This window comes from Peromyscus leucopus, chromosome 3, assembly GCF_004664715.2.
Source record: "Peromyscus leucopus breed LL Stock chromosome 3, UCI_PerLeu_2.1, whole genome shotgun sequence".
In the NCBI taxonomy this organism is placed as follows: Eukaryota; Metazoa; Chordata; class Mammalia; order Rodentia; family Cricetidae; genus Peromyscus; species Peromyscus leucopus.
The window spans coordinates 70,125,768-70,141,865 of NC_051065.1; the positions used below are offsets into that span (position 1 = coordinate 70,125,768).

Genomic DNA, 16,098 nt, shown 5'->3' on the forward strand with positions numbered 1-16,098 from the left:
AACTCTGTTCACACCGTTTCACATGCATGGCGACATTCAGCTCTTAGCTAAGGGACTGCTTTGGGTGTTCTCTGCTTGTGGACAGCTTGACCAGGCCAGTCACCCGCCTTTCCCAGTGTTGTGCTTCTTGTGGAAACAACAGGAAAGGGATGAAAGGATATACAGGAGACAACCCCCGGGCCTCTTCTGTTTCTCTGTGTCTCAAGTCTGTGAACTCAGCTTACTTCTGTGGCTCTTCAAAAGGCTTTTAACTGACCTGGAGATGCTCCAGCCCAAAGCAACTCTAAGTTGAAATTTGTCCTATGAGGCCTCTCCTGAGATCCCTCTCCTTGACTTGTGGTTACTCACCTTCCCACAGAGCCTTCAGTGGGCCTTCTCTCAGTACATGTGTATCCCCGGCATATCTCCCTCTTCTTAAAATGATGCCAGTCCCGTTGGATTATTGTCTTACTGTTATTGTTGGTCTTAATTACCTTTTTAAAGGTCCATGGAGTTACGCTGTGGACTAGGGCTTCAACACAGGAATATTTGAGGAACACAACCCAGTAATAGTTTGAATGTGGACTGTCTCCCCTAGGCTCACACGTGGGCTTGAACACTTCTAGCCAGTGGAATCGTTTTGGAAGGTTGTGGAAACTTTGGGTAGGAGGCGATGTTGGTGGAGGAGGATCATAGCTTCTGGTCCTGATTCTCTGCTTTCTGGTTGTTGCCCTGTAACAAACCTTTTGGCAAATTCCTGTGGCTGTGCATAGAGGCACTCCAGCCACCATGAAGGATTCTGTCCCCTTAACTCACAAGCCAGAACCAAGCTGTCCTGGCTTGGGCTGCTTCCGTCAGGTATTTTGAATTCGTATAATGCCCATCATGAATAGCTACCGCTCACATCATCATTTTGTCGGGCATACTCCAGGCCAGGCCCTCCACCAAGGATGTCACAACCAGAAGCCCATTTCCCTCTCTGTTAGGGAGCAGCCGCTGTAATTATTCTCACCTCTCAGATGAAGAGACTGGTCACATGATTAAGATGTGGTAGAGCAAGGCTTGAACTCAACGCTATTCATCATGTGCTATGTATGCTGCCTAAGAGTACAGAAATTAGAACTGCCACTTTTAGAGATGTGATTTGGGTAAAGCAGAATGGCTTTTGAAATAGTACCCAGCGCTAAGGAGTGTGGTTATAGCCCTCATGTGGGGGGACAGGACCTCTAATCAGTGGAAAAACTACATTATATCAGCTTTTATTGAATGTAGTTACTGGCTCTGATTGGTCCAGATGTGCGTCTGCAGCCAGGGAAGGTCACGCGGAGCTGGGGCTCTGTGCGCTGCTGTATTTCTTGATAATTACCCAAGGAAAGCTAGGATCTCAAGACCAAAGGCAGACTTTCTTTACAATCTTCATACCAGCCTAAATCAACGATAACTATAACTGTCCTCGGGGTTCCAAAGTGACCTCTTATTAACATGATCTATAATTTTGATTATTTTCTATTACTCTCAGCAGAGGTCTGGGCCTGTGGACTCTGAGTTCACCAGGCTTCTCGCTCACTTGTGTGAGCCGGTCTGAGAGGAGGAGGTGGGGCTTCTGTATCCGGGTTAATTTCCCTCTGTTCTCACTCTTAGTTAGATTGCTTCTGCAGGTGTGTGGCCTGATTCTCCCAAGCTCAGTCTGTGAAAGCGTGAGGTCGGGAGAGAGGCTGTGTGGCTCAGATGCTGCCTCATGATAGAGAAGGCTGTCAGGTGTTGAGAGCCCCTCAATACGGAGACAAGTTCATTGCTTGAGATACTCGGCAAATGTTAGCTTAGCCGATAACATGTTTTTCTTTCTTTTCTTTCTCTCAACTTGGGGTTGGGGATTGGCATGGGGTTTCTCACATGCTAAGCATGTGTTCCACCACTGAGCTACACTCCCAGACATAACTAGGTTCTTTTGAATCTATGTGAAAGAAGAAGAATTAGAGACCCAGATAAGTGAATCTCAGTGACAAGGCCACACAGTTGGGAAGGGTCAGAGCTGGGACTTGAGTCCTAGTCATTCAAACCCTTGACCCTCCTCAATATTCCACCTAGTTTTTATCTCGGCTTGACACAGGCTACAGTCATTTTGGAAGAGGGAACCACATCTGAGAAGATGCATTTTCTTGATTGGTGGCGGATGTGGGTGGTAGCCCATCCCACAGAGGCCCACCCATCCTATTCCCAGGCAGGTGGTCCTGGGTGCTGTGAGAAAGCAGGCTGAGCAAGCCATGAGGAGCAAGTCAGTAAGCAATGCTCCTCCGTGGCCTCTGCATCAGCTCTTGCCCTGACTTCTCTCAGTGACTGCTGCTGGAACTGTAAGCTGAAATAAACCCTTTCCCCACCAAGATGCTTTTGGTTATGGTGTTTTATCACAGCAATAGAAACCCAGCAATAGACAGACAGAAATACTGTCTGTCTACATGAGAATGCTTTTTCTGAGGAGCCGAAAGGTGCTGACTTCACACCAGAGTCAGAAGTATGGGACCGCTTTCCCGCACACCCTTCCTTTGCGCTGCAGGAAAACGTGTTCATCTTCCTCCAATGCAAGCACGCCTCAGACATGGAAAGCAAGATGGCGTTTCTTTCATTGTTGTTAGGAAAGGAATACGGAAACAGTACTGTGCACAGGTTTAAAAGAGGTTTGTGATGCAAATTGAGTCTCCCCTGAAGTGTACACTGCTTTGAAGCCTCTGAACGGTTCGTTTGAAAGATGACTGAGACATGGGTCCGTTTCAATATCTTCGTGTTACCTGTAGCACGGTAGCTGGACGAACACACAGACAGACCTAGAATATCGGCGTTCAAATGATTAAAAAGAAATAAAGCACTACCAGATGTTGGCTTGGAACAATCCACAGGACACATTGGAAACAACACTGATTCTGCAACTGGAAACTGGAATTGATCATTACTGGGCACTAAATGTGCGTATGTTTTTCTGAAGTTCCTAAATCTATTTAATTTCTCTGTTGACAGAGATATTAGGCAGCTGTTTGAAAATCTGTCTCTTTCCTGGCTATGCCGAAGAAGTCTTTATGCTAAGCCACAGGAATGTCAATGAGAGCCCTTCGGTGTACGAACCGGCTGAAGTGGAAGGCGAGGCTGGAAGCGATAACCTTACCGTTCTCAATAGTCCTGATGGCCCCACGTGCACCCCCTCAAGACATGGCTCCCAAGTGCCGCCATACAACGCCAGCTTGGGCGATTAGAGTCAAAGGTGATGAGTTAGGAGGTTCATTTGATGAAAATGGCTTCGCAGTGACTTGCTGTGCACCCCAGGGGTACATTCCTGAATCCTCTGCTCTATTACCCTATTACCCATCTCAACCCCATGCACCACCCTCTAAATGGGATCAAATGCTTCTGTCTTTAAGTCTGTGGCAAATGACCAGGGGAACCAGGTGCACCAGAAGAGAAAACCTACTTCATTCCTTCTTTCCAGGGCAGCTAGTGAACTTGATAATTGGTATCCTGGCTTCACTTAGCATCCTCAAAACCATTTCCATAGCCCAACACAGGAAGCAAAAAATATTTTATAGACGATAGTGGTCTTTTTAGTGTGATCTATAAAAATTGGTGTGGGGGAGGAGATTAAGCTTGTATGTCTTACAACAGTGAAGTAGTTATATAAATTATTCCAAATTCTGTCCAGGCATGATAGTCCACACTTAGTGCTCTTAAGGTGGAGGCCAGAGAATCAGGAGTTCAAGGTCATTCTGGGTTATATATTCTAGGTTACAATGGGTCAGAGGAAGTCTTTGCTAACTCCGTGAGCCTGACCTGGGAAAGGCTTTGCTATTTTTCATGGGTCTGAGGTATTGGAGTTCTTGACACGGTTGTGCCCATGTCAAAGACACGCACCCACTCAGGACTCCATCCACTCTTTACATGTTCTCCACTCCCCACAGCTGGAATGTTAGGAAGGAATTTGGTGAGATGGATTTCTTAGGTCTCTTAGGCACTCAGAATTCCCAGACTGGCACAACCAGCACATGGTCCCCCTACATGAGGAACAACCGATGGCCACCACCTACCTGCTGCTATTTCCTGGTTATTTACCATGTGTTAAGCTCGATACCCAGCCATACTGAGTGCTCATCTATTGACACTGTGTTGCCAAAGCCCCTAATACCTGCCTGGCTAGTGCCGCGCTCTGCAGCTGTTTGTGGCTGTTACTAATACCCTGTCATCCCATTATGTGATCTGAGTGACACTGTCTTCTCACTGCTAACGAGAAACGAAGTTCAGAGTCTGCTCAGGCAGGTTGATAGCCGCAGAAACTCGGCAGCGAGATAATTGTCAGAGGCGCTGGGACACTCAGTCCACATCACCCAAGTCTTGTCTTGCTCAGCAGACCCGGGGGAAGCTTCACTAGAAGATGACTTTCTAAGCATGAAATCACAACAAACCCGGCCAGAGGCATTGAACGTGAAAAGCCTGGTGTGGGAGCCCGTTCTCGGGTTCCTCGTGGCTTTACCCAGCAGGTCCGCATAGAGGATGATCAGGACCACGGGCCTGAGTGCAGGTGTCTGAGATGGTCTGCACTTGGCTGTGCTGGGGGAGGAGGTCTTTTGCTCCACCCCTTGGTGTCTCTATAAAAACGCTGGGCCAGAGACAGTCCGGGCCCGTTGGAATAGGTTCCAGGCCCTCTCGAGGCTATCCTTTATTTTCTATCTGTTTATCTCCGCAAGGTTCTCCACTATAAATCCTTCTATCTAATATTTCCTGCTGATTGCACTCAAGAAAACTCTGGGGAGCTGTGGGGGTGGTGGGTAAACGCCCCACAGCCTGGCCAGAGTAGTTTTATGTCCTTATCTCGCCTCAGGATGCTCTTGAATTTGATACCCATTGCTGAGACTCCCTACCCTCTGAGGGAGTCAGAAAAGTCGATGCATGCCAAGAATTTCTGTGACAGGCCCTCTTTTCAGCTCAGAACAAGCCCTGAGGTAGGTGGTGCCTTTGGCTCCCCCTCCTCATTTCTCAGATTAGGAGGGACAAGAGCTAAAGAGCATCCTCCAAGAAGACAGCTGATCCGTTGCAGAACTCTGAAGCTCTGCCTTGGCCTTGAAGTGCTGCTTCCTAGGACGGGAGGGCCCCAGCCCGGCCTCTGAGGCCTTATCTCCTCCAGGCCTCTCTGCTTAGGACACAGTCTCTTCCTGGGACAGGGAGCCCAGGCTGTCAGGTTCCAGCCATCTCTGGTCAACTCCACATTTAATATAGGCATGCCCCAGGCTGATCCATGACATTTTATAGTCTTCCGACCTGAAGATGAGATCGTTGTCTCAATCTCCGTGTTCTTGGAGGGAATCTCCTCCTTGTAATTCCCTAATACAGACACCAGTAAACATCCTTTATTTTTAACAACCCAAGAGGATGCTTAATAAACAGCATAAAGTGAAGCAGGCTCTAAATGTGAACTTTCTGTTAGGATCCCAGTTATGTTTGATTATGGCATGGGTGGAGAATTACCAGATGCTTGCCACACCCAACTTTAGTGATAAAAACAGCCTATGCTCTTTTCTTCCTAATGTTCTGCCATCAGTGGCTTAGTAGATGTGCTGATTTTGTGCCCGGCCCTGTGTGGTTGCCTAGCACTGCCTCATTTCGTCCTCCAGAAACGCAGCAACCTGCACAGGCAGGAAACAGACAGAAAAGTAATTGTACACGGCACTCTTACGTGTACGTGGCACTCTGCGGTTAAGTAACAGAGAAGGAACCTACTCGCGGGGGCTGCCATACCACATGGGGGTGGATTAAACAAGAAGTCTCTTTCTTCATAGTTCTAGAGGCTGTAAGTCCATGACGAAGGTGTCAAGGTTGGTTCTCTCTGAGAGGGAACTAAAATCAAGCTGATCTGAAGGACAATCAGAAGTGTAATTGAGCCTTTTGAAGAAACTTCGAAACTTCTGATGAGACCAAAGCATAAATCTGTGAACCATTCACAAGCACGCTTGGTGGTGACTTCAGAACATCAGCAGGTGGAGTGGAATGAGCAGGGAAGTCAGTGACCTGGAGGACTGACCCAGTCAACTCCCTACAGGAGGAAGAACTCACCGTGTTCAGTGACCCCGAGTCCTCTCTTGCAGCCCAAAGGGTGCTGTGAGAGAAAAGACATGCTCAACCAAGCATGTGCCTGGGAGGGATAGTCGAGATAGGTGAGAACCAGGAAGGAAGGTGAGAGGGGGTAGTGGGTAAAAGCTGCTAAGGTAGGGTAGGATTGAGAAAAGGAATTTTCCAGAATAATGAAAACAATGGAATTGTAGAATGGAGATGCAGAGTCATGGACATTTTAGTCTGAGTCAGAGAGGTTGTAGTGGTCCAGGGGGTGAGCCGGCTGGGAAAGGAAACCAGGCAGAGCTGGTGTTTTTTGTGTTTTTTGTTTGTTTGTCTGTTTGTTTTTGGTTTTGGAGGCGAGGGGGTGGCACATAAGGATCCAAGGATGGAGGAGAGGCTAGGACTGGCTGCACGCTTTGCTTTCAGCTTTGAGATCACCCATAAAGGGAAGAGCATAGAAAGGAGTGCTGGGGTCCTCTGCAAAGGCAGGAGGGTGAGAGGAAGGGTGTAGATGAGAACGGGCCTTGCCTGTCACAGACACTCCAGTCAGCCAGCCAGTCTAGTACTGGAATAGCGTCAGGGCTGTACGTGCGGCCATTTGCTCTAGGGTTACAGTCGCCCACACATTGGCTGCATTGCAGATATTGTAGAAATGAACTAAAGAGTGTCAGGACCATTGGAAGAACTTTGTGACGATTCCACTTAGCAGGCCAAGGTTAAGTATTGTCCTCATTTTCTTCAAGTAGGAAGTAGCAGGGCCTGGGAGCACACACCTGTCATTCAAGTACTCTGGAGGTAGAGGCAAGGAAATCAGAAGTTCAAGGTTATCCTCAGCTACATATTGTGTGTGATGCTGGCCTGGGCAACTTGAGACCCATCTCAAAAAACAGCCAACCAACCAACCAGCCAACCAACCAATCAACCAACCAATCACAACAATAAAAAACAAGTAGCAAGAACGAGAGCTAAGCCACAGGCCAACCTATGACAGAGAAGACACAGGTAAATGGCAACTCCATGCAGGGAGCCAGTGGGCTGCATCAATTTACTGTGCCTGGACTCAAAACTTGTCTCTCTGTGTCTCAGATTACTCAGCTGTACAATGCAATGGACAATTGATCTGGCCTCACTGAGCTGGGGAGAGCTGAGCTCACACACTTCAGTGCAAGCATGAAGACAAGCATTGGTGAGAGCCAAAGGTCTTGTGAATGTGAGCAGGGCACGGGCAGAGAGTAGGGCAGAGGCGATGGGAACATGCAGAGAAATGGCAGAGGCCAAAGATGATGGCTCCGCCGTGCTTTCACAGGCAACTCAGATGTGCTTGATATCAAACAAGAAGGCATCATGATGCAATGCCTACCTGGGAAAAATGATGCAAGCAATGAAGAAGTGAGGCTGGCCATGGCTGTGCAGGGACATGCCTCAGCAGGCAGAGTCTCCCTGGGGAGGGACTGAGGTCTAGCAACCCCCACAACCCCAGGAAGATTCAAGGTCGCTGGTTCTCTTCTGTCCTGGGAAGGTGAGTTGAACATGAAGAAGGCTGAATATAAAAGGAGACATTTCGAGAAAGACGGCACTGAGGAGCAGCCAGTAGAGCTTGGAAGAGAAGGCAGCTTGCCTCAGAGGGAATAGTAGCTGCCTGGTGTCTGGAGGCATGGGATCAGGAGCTTCCAGGGATGAGACGCAGAAAGGAAGGCTGAGCATCCTGCACCTTGGTCCTATCATGCGTTTAATTTTGTGATGTGTTAATGAAATGAGCCAAGCTGCCTGACAGGACTGCAGAGCCCTCCACTCTCTCGACTTTTCTCCAGACGCTGACCCATCACCCTCTTGCCTGTTGTTGGTTGTTTTTGGTCTTTGGTGGGAACTTGGCTCTTTGAGGGGGGCCAACCAAAGACCAAAAACAACCAACAACATTTTGATGTTCCAATGTGGGCCTGTATTTCCAAGTAGGGCTTAAGAAAGCTGAAAAGAAAAAGAAAAAGGACACGGCTCCTTTAAGCGTTTTGGCCAGACAGTTTCTGCTGGTTAGTGAAGTAGGAACAAAAAACTAAGTAAAAATGCCTGCCTCGGTGCAAGCATCAGCATTCTAGAGCTCTAGGAAGCGTGAATGCAGTTCCTGGTCAGACAAACCTCCAACTTGCTGCGAGTTTCACACTTGGTTTTCACAACCTGAGAAGCAGGCAGAGCCATCTGAATGCTGCCAGCATAGGTCCATGCTGCTTAGCAGTATAAAGTTTGTTCATGCAGTCAAAAAGATTAAAAGATATGCAGTAAAAGAGGTCCAGACTGGAAAACCTCTAATCAGGTTACAGTGTGTTTTACAATGTGTGTAGGCTTAAGTAAAGAAAAAGGGTATAGCCATAGAAATAAATGGATAGTTTAAAAATAACAAAGTCTTTATACAGAGAGTAAAAGTAATATAAAGAAAAAAAATCCACTTAAGATGGGAAATACACAGAGAGTCTGGATCCTGTATGCTATTGTGTTGATTTTGAATTTTTTTGACTGTTGAAAAGCAAAGGATAGCTGCAAGGAGACCTGGAATGGAAAGAGAGCCTATTGAAATAAATCAGCCTGTATACTTTAGGAATGCCTTAACTTTTAAAAAGTCAAAAATATATTTGTCAAATGGAAATAAAAAATGCTTTGGAGTTTTGTTCCCATAGGAGGTAAGAACGAGGCTGTGGGTTCCTTCAGGGTTAATATGGATGAGGTTTGATAAGGCGAGGCCTCCTGAATATTGACAGGTGATATCCATCAGCAAAAGTTACTGTAGGTCTTCCCAGGAGTTGGTCATTATCTCTGATTTTCTCAGGGACCCCCTAAAAAAGATGCCTTCATCCATAGATAGCAGGAAACAGTCTAGAGAAAATGACATCCACATTCCCAAGAGTTGGGTCGTGGGAGGCTTTTTTTTTTTTTTTTTTTTTTTTTTTTTTGGTTATTTGGTGGGTTGTGGATGTTAGTTATCATTTAGGGGAATATAGTATATTGATTCAAATTTAAAGTTATTTTTGTTAATATATATATTGTTCTACTCTTGTTTAAAGGATTTTTATATATTGATAAAAATTTAAGGTTATTTTTGTTACAGCGTATTGTATATATGTTTCTATTCTTGTTTAATATATTGTACTATATAAGGTAAAATTTTAGTTTTTTAAAGCTGTTATTATAAACTATATAAGATAATCAGGAAGCATAGGTTAATGGCTAGTCATTATAACAATAAAATTTGTAGATATGTTAGGTATGCTTTCCTAAAAATATATATAGATGTATTTTAGATAGATAGATGGTCTTCAACCTTTCAAAGACCTATAGAATATGGCATTTAAAATGTTTTGTTAACTTAGGGATTTTCATGACAATGAGATATATCTGCTCCTGGCAATACCAATTTACTTTAGAGAAGATGATGGGCATCGAAGAAACTCCTCATGGAGTTTGCTTTCACTGTGGCAAGATTGGCCACTGGGCAAAGAAACTGATTTTGCCTTTGACTTCTGGCAATGTACTGTGCAGACTGGACATGCAGGACACACAGGCTGTTGAACTTTGCCAAAACAAGGCAGGACAGTCCTTCAAAATTCCTGCTTCACAGAAGAGTCTGTCAGAAATTCTGCAGGACACATAGGAAAGTGACTGCTGAACTTTGCAAAAAACAAGGAAGGACAGTCCTTCAGATTTCCTGCTTCACTTCTTGAAAAGTCTGCCAGATCCTGTGGGCCTACAGGCTAAAGATGAATACCCCAACTTTGCAGAGGAACTTTGGGTGATTTCAGGAAGTCAAATGTCTCCGTCACTTCTAGAGTTCTTGGAAGTTTTTGGAAGCAATGCACTTTTTGTTTACTTAAATAATATTATATCCTTCTGAGACCTTTGATGGAGTTGAAGATAGACAGTTACAATTGTAGTTTTCCTTAGTTATGATAGGAAGTAAATTGTGTATAAAACTTTGGAGTTACTAGGATGGATGGTAGAGTGTTTTCTCTGAATTTGCTAAATGTAAATGGACTGGATATTGTAAATTAATTCTAACTTTATAACTGGTTGTGTTGCATGTAGTTATACTATGTTAAAGTTAAAACCTTTCTTTTTATTTAGACAAAAAGGGGGAAATGTTGTAGAATATTATTTTAAGGCATGTTACTTTTGTTTATCTTGCATTTGTTTAACTCTGTGAAGCTGTGTTATTGTGCCTATCTAAAACACCTGATGGTCTAATAAAGAACTGAATGGCCAATAGCAAGGCAGGAGAAAGGATAGGTAGGGCTGGTAGGCAGGGAGAATATATAGAAGGAGAAATCTGGGAGGAAGAGAAGAAAAAAGTAGCTAGAGAAGGAGGAGGACCCAGAGGCTAGCCTCCCAGCTACACAGCAAGCCATGGAGTAAGAGTAAGATTCACAGAAGTAAGAGAACGGGAAAAGCCCAGAGGCAAAAGGTAGATGAGATAATTTAAGTTAAGGAAAACAAGCTAAGTCGGGGCATTCATAATTAAGACTAAGGCTCCATGTGTGATTTATTTGGGAGCTGGGTGGTGGGTCTCCCAAAAGAACAAAAACAACCAACAACACTTGCCATTTGATTTCACACTGTTACTCATAATCTCTGTTCCATTGACATGTTCGGCTTACACAAGACCCTGGAGCTCCCTTCAGCATCTGCTCTGCTGTTTCCTGTATCATAACCACCCAAGGATTCCCTCTCCTTCTCAGTCAAACTTGCTTGAAAAAGTCTTGGTGGCCATTTAGCTTGCCTTTCTGATACTAAGTCTGACTACAAAGTATGAACCAGCACTGGCTACCTTTAGGTCAGAGGCTGACCTTGAACCCACAAACTGTGACCCAGAACCTATAGCATTCTGAGATAAAACTAACCAGCCAAGAGCCAAGTTCTGTGCTTCAGGGATGGGGTGAGCTAGCTCTCCTACTTAGAAAACTTAGAAATTCACCAGCATGTGCAATCACAAAAAGATGCAGAAACCCACTGCAAATTAAGACTATAGAACACAAAAGGTGAAAAATGAAACCTAGGAACAAAGATAAAATGGGTGGAAGGCATTCAGTGTCAGAGCTGCATTGGAAAAGCAAGACATTTATCCCACGAAAGAAGCTTTTCTAAGGCCTTTTCAGTTGGCACACAGTGGAAGACAGGCAATTAAACACTCAGTATAGATGTGTGGGAAGATGTAAGATACATCCTCACTCATTTATTGAGTAAATACTAATTGAACATCTTCCAGGGCGTAAACAAGGGTTGCAGAGATTGAAGCACGCAAATGGAAATGCCAAGATTGTGAACGTTTGTGCATCGTGAAGAAATCCAAAGAGACGGCAATTTCCCAAGGCGGTGTCCTCTATGAAATATGACAGGAGCCTGGGAAAGGAAATTGAAGGAGAATAATTAAAAACAAACCTATAAGCCAAGTGTTGAAAAATCATCTGTAAGAACAAAGTGCATCTAGCAACAACAAAAGCTGGACGGGACCGACAGAGCTGATGTGTAAAAGGAAGGGAAACATTAACTCAATACAATTAAAACAAGACATTTATATATATAAAGCCCCAAAAGACACGATGCTCACCAGTGATTGGGCTGGTTTTCCTCCCACACATCTGATGGTCTGTCCTCTGGCCTGAAGAGGAGAACACTTTGTCACTTCTGAGCAGGTAAAAAAGTCAGAATTAGACAGATGGGTCATTTCATCATGAGAAGGAGAAGGAGTAGGAACAAAATCCTGCTAGGACAACAAAACACAGTGCTGGGCTGTTTTGTGGGAAGGGCAGCTTGGGGAGCTTCCTGGGTGTGATTCTACTGCATAAGTTTGGGTGGGAATTCAAAATCGGAGCAGAATTTCTCAGAACAGCATGGAATCACATCCAAGTTGGCCACTGGGACATTCTTCTTTCACTTTCCAGGAATGACGTGGGTTCCATATGTCCTCTGCCTGAGGAGAAGAAGAAATGTTTGAAGAAATGACCACACTGAGGCTGCCCTGGATGTGTGCACACAGGCGTGCATCTGGCCACAGTCACACAGTGTTGGGAAGCCCTGCTGGACGATTCTTCAAGCATCCATGTCTATGTAGGTTTCCTCCATTCTTGTCAGGGCATGGGCGCGCACACACAATCATAACACACACACACACACACACACACACACACACACCACCACCACCACCACCACCACCACCACCACCAGGGCTTGTGAGGGGTTGGCTTCTAAACACACGTTAAGTAGTAGCCTGCTTTCCTGGTCTTTGAAGGGCTTCTACAGATGAGGACTGAAGGGAGCCATGACCGGAGCAGCAAAGGCTTGGAGCAGGGCTGGTCATTTGCAGTCTGTGGAGTAGAGCACAGAACTGTCCTCCAGCCACATTGCCACCCATCTACAGAAGTTCTGCTGGCCTGTTGGCAAAAGGTCAGTCACCACAGCTGGGATGGTTGACTATTCACCTTCCTTCCTAGAGGCAGGGTCATGGTTGAGCATCCAACCACACCTCCCAACAACTTGTGTGCAATTTGACCTGGATTGCTGATGGCCTTGGGGAGAGGACATAGGTAGGGAAAGATGAGGATGGAGAACTTCATCAACATGACCATGGGGAAGCCATCATCCCTGGTGAGTGCTGACTTTCCAGTGTGGCTGCTTCAGAGTCACCTGGGTTTCCTGCCCGTACCCTCTCACTTGTTCTGTAAGTAAACCTAATAAACTCATGGATTCTCTGGGTGAGCTTTGGCAGAATCACACCTCAGTTTGCCCTCTTTGGCAGCTTTGGAGGAGGGAAGGACATTGTTTATGTCTCTCCCAGGTAAGGAATTCTAGCAACAGAGGTCCTGCAAATCCACAGAGGCAGGTTCTTCCTCTGGAGAGCAAAAGGTTTCTAGGGATGGCCTTGGTCCCCACTCCTTCCTATCCCAGCTGGAGGAGCTAAGTTCTTTCCTGGCAGTCCTGAGGGCACTCATGGGAATAGCCCTGGGTGCTAGAACTGAGCAGCAACCACACTGTGTTTTTTAGGAAGAGAATGAACTCAGATTTGGTGGATCTACTTGGTTTCCTGCTTCCTTACAAGCAGTAGAAGGTAGGCACATTATTGAAAACAAATCTCACTGCCTACTTCCTGAGAACACTGTGGCAATTAAATGAGATAAGGGTATATAGTAGGAGCTTAATAAGTGTGTAATGTACATTATAGGAGCTCAGCAGGAACGTGTTCCCTTCATTTGACCTTTCTTCTGGAGATGAAGACTTTGATAGCTTGCCTTACCCTGTGTGAGAAATTTTTCCTTTTTTCCCTGAAGTTCTTTTAAAAATAATACTTATATTAATTCTTTAAGAATTCCATATGTGTGCCAGGTGGTGGTGGTGCACACTTTTAATCCCAGCACTCAGGAAGCAGAGGTAAGCAGATCTGTGTGAGTTCGAGGCCAGCCTGGGCTACACAGTGAGTTCCAGGAAGGCGAAAAGCAACACGAGAAACCCTGTCTCAAAAAACAAAAACAAACAAACAAACAAAAAAAAGAATTCCATATGTGCATACAATGTATTTTGATCATACTCACTTCCAACTCCTACCCTAACTCTTCCCTGATCTACCTCCTGCCAAATCTGTGTTCTCTCTCTCTCTCTCTCTCTCTCTCTCTCTCTCTCTCTCTCTCTCTCTCTCTCTCACACACACACACACACACACACACACTCACTCACTCACTCACTCACTCACTCACGTATGCACACACCCAGTCTGTGCTGCCCATATGCTTATGGGTGTGAAGCCATTCACTGGAGTACAGTCCACCTATCAGAGGCCACAGACTTAAACAAGACTGACTCTCTCTTCCCAGGAAGTCATCAACTGTCAATAGCTCCCCGGCTATGGATAGAGGTTCATGAGCCACTCCCCATCCATGCTGGAATGCCGACTGGCTTGATCTGGTATGTGTGTTATACAGGCACCCACAGCTGTTGTGTGGTCAGGAGCACTGTGGTTCTATCATGTGCAGAAGGTGCTGTTTCAATCTGGTCCTCCCCCAGCCTCTGGCTCTTACCATCTTTCTGCCCTCTCCTCCGTGGTGGTCTCCTAGCCTTGCAGGAGGGATGTGATATAGACGTCCCATTTGTGGCTGAGCACTCCATGGACGCTTGGTATCTGCACTTGGACCAGTTATGAGCTTCTACATTAACTGCTGCACACTCCACAAAGAAACTTCACTGGTGAGGTCTGAGAGTTACACTAACCTATGAGCAGAGAGATAGGAATATCTCTAGAGGGCACTTTGAGACTATGTTCACTTAGCAAAATAATAGTAGTAGGTTCACCCCTGAGTCTATGAGCTCCCCCAAAATGGTTTCCTGTGGGGTGGGCCTTGAATCCAGTCAGAAAGCAGTTGGCTACCCCCATAACATTTCTGTAACTATCACATCGTTGAGCATATCTTGCCATGTCGATTGTTATTGCTGCTCTCAAGGCTCACAGCTAGGTTAGAGTATTGATGAATTTTCTCATCCAGCTGCCAACACAGCGCCACTGGAATTATGAAAGCTAGCTAGCATGGAGGGAGTTTCCTGGTCAACTTGATTTCCCCATGTCTTGTGTCCCAAATATGTGATGTATTCAGAGTCTTGCCATCAAGTTCTGGTCAGCAACCAAGAACAATAGCAATACCCTGTGTTGTTCTAGGGGTTCCTGGAACACCCCAACAAAGAGCTTGAGAAATGGTGCCCCATACCAGGCACTGGGCTTTGTATTTGGCAACCTCTGGCTTCTAGGAGGAGCATTATCTTTTGTTCAGGGTAACTGTAATTAAACTCGTGTGTGTGTGTGCATGTGTGTGCATGCATGTATGTAAAACAGTTAAGTTTCCACATTCTTCTCAAACAACCATAGTGTTAGCTCTCCCCCACCCTTTCTTTGCCCTCCTCTCCCATCCCTTTCCCCACTTAAACTTTCTTCCCATCCTTTCCCATCCCCCTTCATATAGGCCATGTTCTATATCTCCCCTTCCTGAAGATCTTTCTTCTCCCTTCCCAGTCCCAATGGTCCATCCCTAGTTCTCTGGGTTCTATAGGTCCTCCAGGTTAAACACACAAATCTAGAGATCTGATGCTAGGATCCACACATGAGTGAGAAAGTGAAACATTTGTCTTTCTGGGTCTGGATTACCCTACTCAGTATAACATTTTCCAGGTCTATCCATTTACCTTCAAATTTCGTTTTTCTTTACACCCTAATAAAATTCCACTGTGTCAAGGCACAGCATTGTCATTTTCTATCTATCAGTTGATGAACTCTAGTTTGTTTCCATATCCTGGCTATTGTGTCCAGAACAGCAATCATCATGAAAGTAATTTATTTGTAAGTGATTTAAATAGCCATAGACTATCTAACAAACCCCAGTGCCAAGCAAGAGAAATTCCCCTTTGAGTTGTTGGTCAGGGAAGTCCAAGAGACCCCACAAATATATAGGTTTTTGTGATTGCTCTGGGTTGCCTTCCAGAACTTGAAGGTAAGGCCCTATTGTTGAAGACACCACACATTTTAGACACAAGACTAAAATGAGGAGTCAAGCTGGAGTCGATTTGGAAGCCTCCTTCCTGAGGCTTGGCTCTCCGATTGGAAGGAGCTATTCAAGCTGCCAAGGAAGAAAAGTGATTACAAGTCCTACCCGGCTGGAAAACCTATGAACCACAACAATGCTCAACATAGCAAGACACACTGGAGCCTGCAATAGCGACACACAGCTTAGGGGTGACCAATAACCGTCTAATTGGACTTAAGGCCCACTCAGTAGGAGGGAGTCCATGCCTGGTACTGTAAGCCTGGGCAACTTCCCGTGGCTGGTGATAGCATTGGCTCAAGAGGAGAACCAACATCCACCACTTTCCTAAACCAGTGCGATTTCCAATACACTCTAAATACCTGTTCTCATATCCACAGATAGGTGCGACTCTCACCTCTCTTCAAAGAGATGTCTTCTGGCAGCAGACAGAGACCACCACAGAAACACACAGCTGGTCAGAGTGCAG

At 45.5% G+C, this 16,098-nt stretch overlaps 1 long non-coding RNA gene across 1 annotated transcript; it reads right to left on the bottom strand.

The window, feature by feature from the left end:
- Nucleotides 1–11,250: 11,250 nt before the first annotated feature.
- On the bottom strand, nt 11,251–12,178 carry LOC119087532. The gene is made up of 2 exons (XR_005090998.1): nt 11,660–12,178; nt 11,251–11,451 (listed from the first exon to the last, which is right to left on the bottom strand). It is a non-coding gene; the product is annotated as an uncharacterized LOC119087532 (long non-coding RNA).
- Nucleotides 12,179–16,098: the final 3,920 nt, after the last annotated feature.